The sequence below is a fragment of the Chrysochloris asiatica genome, unplaced genomic scaffold (assembly GCF_000296735.1).
Source record: "Chrysochloris asiatica unplaced genomic scaffold, ChrAsi1.0 scaffold03079, whole genome shotgun sequence".
In the NCBI taxonomy this organism is placed as follows: Eukaryota; Metazoa; Chordata; class Mammalia; order Afrosoricida; family Chrysochloridae; genus Chrysochloris; species Chrysochloris asiatica.
In genome coordinates this window covers 1,505-5,418 of record NW_006411597.1, presented here as the reverse complement: position 1 = coordinate 5,418, position 3,914 = coordinate 1,505, and the positions used below count along the sequence as shown (strand labels likewise).

The 3,914-nt window shown below is 40.4% G+C and overlaps 1 pseudogene; it reads right to left on the bottom strand.

The window, feature by feature from the left end:
- Positions 1–3,353: 3,353 nt before the first annotated feature.
- Positions 3,354–3,913, bottom strand: LOC102834444 (annotated as a pseudogene).
- Between the last annotated feature and the right edge of the window lies 1 nt (position 3,914).

The following is a 3,914-nucleotide window of genomic DNA, read 5'->3' as shown; positions in this document are numbered from 1 at the left end:
TGTTAGCTGTACCTTACCTTAGTCCCGCCCAGTTTTGTGTAAAGTACCTCCCCTAAATAAAACGGAGGCGCAGACCGACCCAGGTGTGCATTACGGCTGGCAAAGCGTGCATTACAGCTTGGAAGGAGTGCTATACGGCTGACTAGGCATGCGTGGCTGACCAGCTAGCAAGGGGAATGTACTGCCCGCATAGCTAAGATGTTTACTACGCGGGATCTTACTGCCCTTATAGCTCAGACGTTCACCACGCCAGATCTGCCGGACGCCAGTAATGCATCCACTCTGGTTTTGGGGTGTCTCTTTGTCTCTCTTGTTGTGTCTCTGTGTCTTCTCTTGTGCTATCCCTATCGCTGCCAGATATCCCCACCTCGTGAACCAAACATCCGTGTCGAGGCAGGTCCCCGGCACTTATCAATGGAAAAAAGATTGAAGTTGTCAAGGACTTCATTCTTCTTGGATCAACTATCAACACCCATGGAAGCAGCAGTCAAGAAATCATTCGACGTATTGCATTAGGCAAATCTGCTGCACAGCAACTTTTTAAAGTATTGAAGAGCAGAGATGTCAGCTTAAGGACTAAGGTACACCTGACCCAAGCCATGGTATTTTCAATAACCTCATATGGATGTGAAAGCTGAACAGTGAATAAGGTAGACCATAGAAGAATTGATGCTTTTGAGTTATGGTGTTGGAGGGGAACACTGAAAGTGCCATGGGCTGCCAAAAGAACCAATAGATCCATTTTGGAAGAAGTGCCACCAGAGTGCTCCTTGGAGGCCAAGATGGCCAAACTTGGTCTCTCACACTTCGGACATATTGTCAGAAGGGACCAGTCACTGGAGAAGGATATCATGTTTGGTAAGGTGGAGGGTCAAAGAAAAAAGAAAAACCCCCAATGAGATGGATTTGCCAAGTGGCAGCATTGATGGACTCAAGCATGGCAACAGTAGTGAGGTTGGCCCAGGATCGGGCAGTGTTTTGTTCTGCTCTGCATACGGTAGCTATGGGTCGGTACTGACTTGATGGCATCTAACAACAACCTATCTATACTATAGTTGTCCTAAAATTGGAATAGCAATGTCCAATTCCCACACTATTGTGACAATCAAATGAGATGGTGTTGTTAGGTGCCAATGATTCTGTTCTGACTCATAGCAACTCCGTGTACAACAGAAATAAACATTGTCCGCTACTGCACCATCCTGACAATGATTGCCATTGATGAAGCTGTTGTTGTAGCCACTATTTCAATTCTTGTCTTTTAAGGCCTTCCTCCTTTAAGCTGACCCTATACTTTACCAAGCATGATGTACTTCTCCAGGAAATGGTCTTTCTTGATAACGTGTCCATTCTCAACAACAAAGAGCATTCTAATTGTACTTCTTCCAAGACAGATTTCTTTGTTTGTCTGGAAGTCCAAGATATATCCAATATTCTTTGTCAAACCATAATTTGAATGCATCAGTTCTTCTTCAGTCATCTTTATCCATTGTCCAGATTTCCCATGCAGTTGAAAGAAAATATCATAGTTTAGGGTAGGCTTACCCTCAAAGTAACATCTTTGTTTTTAAACACTTCGAACAGGTGTTTTCCACCGATTTTGCCCAATACAATATGTAGTTTGATTTCTTGTTCTTCTTCTCCTCCTCTTCTTTTTCTCCTTCTTCTGCTTTTAAACTTCTTACTGTGAATTGGGTGAAGTTTTACAAAACAAATCAGTATTCCCTTCAACAATTCATACATATTTTCTATCATGTCATTGACAGCAATCCCCACAACTCAGCATCATTTATCCTACTTCCTCCCTGTGTTTCCCATTCCCATTTCTCCTTTGTAATCCTTCTAACTACCACTCATCTGTTAGTTTGTCATACTGTGGTGACTTGTGTGTTGCTGTGATACTGAAAACTATGTTACCAGTATTTTAAATAATAGCAGGGTGCACCAATGGTGAACTGTTTTCAGCAGAGCTTTCAGACTGGCAGAGTAGGAAGAAGAAGAGGTGGACCAATTCTGAATGTTTAGCCATTGAAATAAATAGCCTTATAAATAGCAGCAGAACGTTGTCAGATATAGTGCTGGAAGATTAAAGCATTATGAATAGCAACAAAATATTCTAAGAAATATTGCCAGAAGATGTGCCTCTAATGTTGGAAGGCAATCAAAATACAACATGAGAAATACTGCCCCCTTAAAATAGAGTTGACTGTGATGACTGAAATGGAATAAGGTTTTTAGAACCTTCATTTTCTGATAGGACACAATTCAAATTGACAAGAAACAGCTGTAAACTTCCATTAATAATGACACGTTGAATGTATGAAGTAGAATCGAGAAATATTGTTGTTATTGTTATTCGGTGCCCTTGAGTCATTACCAACTTATAGCAACCTTATGCACAACAGAAAGAAACACTGCTTCATCCTGCTCCAACCTCACCATCATCGTTACACTTGAGCCCATTGCTTATGCCACTGTGCCAATCATCTTGCTGGAGGTCTTCCTCTTTTTCACTAGCCCTCCACCATTCCAAGCATGATGTCCTTCTTCAGGGACTGGTCCCTTCTGATAACATGCCTAAAGCATGATAAACAAAGTCTGGCCATCCTAGCTTCTAAAGAGCATTCTGCCAGTATTTCTTCTAATACAGATTTGTTTGTTCTTTTGACAACCCATAGTACTTTTAATATTCTCCTCCAAAACAATAACATCAATACTTCTACGGTCCTCTTTATTCATTGTCCAACTTTCTCATATATATGAGGTTAGTGAAAATACCATGGTGTGGGGTGGGTGGGTCAGGGGCACCTTCGTCATCCAACTGCCATCTTGGTGCTTGTACCGTAGATTTGCCTAATGCAATATTTTGTTTGATTTCTTTCTTTTTTTTCTCTTCTGTGACTTTAATGGGAGCAATGCTATTAATTTTATTGAATTCTGTTTTATAAGCACCAAATCTTAATAATCTAATCAATTTTCTGAACAGAACTTCCCTCTGGAAAAATATAATGATGTTCATTCCTCGAAACATCCACATTGAAGGTCTTCCAAAAGCAAAATAAAAACGGAAGTGGGGTGGGGAAACAGCCCACATAGAAATACAGAGTAACAAAAAGCACATTCTAGGGGTTCAGTGCACAAAGCAGCCTAAATGGTGCTACTGGATCATCCTTAAGCTGACTGTCAAAAAAAGAAAGAAAGAAAATACACACACTCTAGCACATCAAAATACACATTTTCCATTTGTATTTTTTTTAATTAAAAATAATTTTTGAAAAAAAAACAACCTTAAGGAATTCACAATTAATTGCCTGCCTTGTTCTGATGCCATCTATGATTAGTGACATTCATCTTCAAGGCTTAGTCTTCCACACAGTGTAAAATACCCACAATTCCAAGTATGAAGGGACACAGACCATCTCCTTGAAGAAATCCACAATAAAGGCGCCCAAGCTTCATAGAGCAACACGGCTCTGTCAAATTGACACAGTTCCCCTGTGTAAAATATTTTCCATCCTGTTTCAATACTTTCATTGAAAGGTTAAAAATCAGTCTGAGAAACTCCCATGTGGAATCTTCCTCTGGAGACGTAGAGATGGGGTCAGCTGTCAAATCATTAATCACATAATCAAACTTCCTCCCTTCTTTGGCGTACCTTTTCAGTACTGGAATGCAGTCTTCCATTATAGCCTGATAGCATTCTCCTTTAAGATTGTCTTAAGTCTTTGCCACATGTTTTTCGCATGTATTTCTTACATCCATCAATTACCATTTGGTCAATCTCTACCATAGTGACCATCTTTTGTTTCAGTTTGACTGTTTCACATAATATGCCCCCATCTCCGACTCCCAGAATCAGTGCGTCTTTGCCAGTGTAATCTTCTTTTCCACTGCCCACAATGGCCCGGGTATAT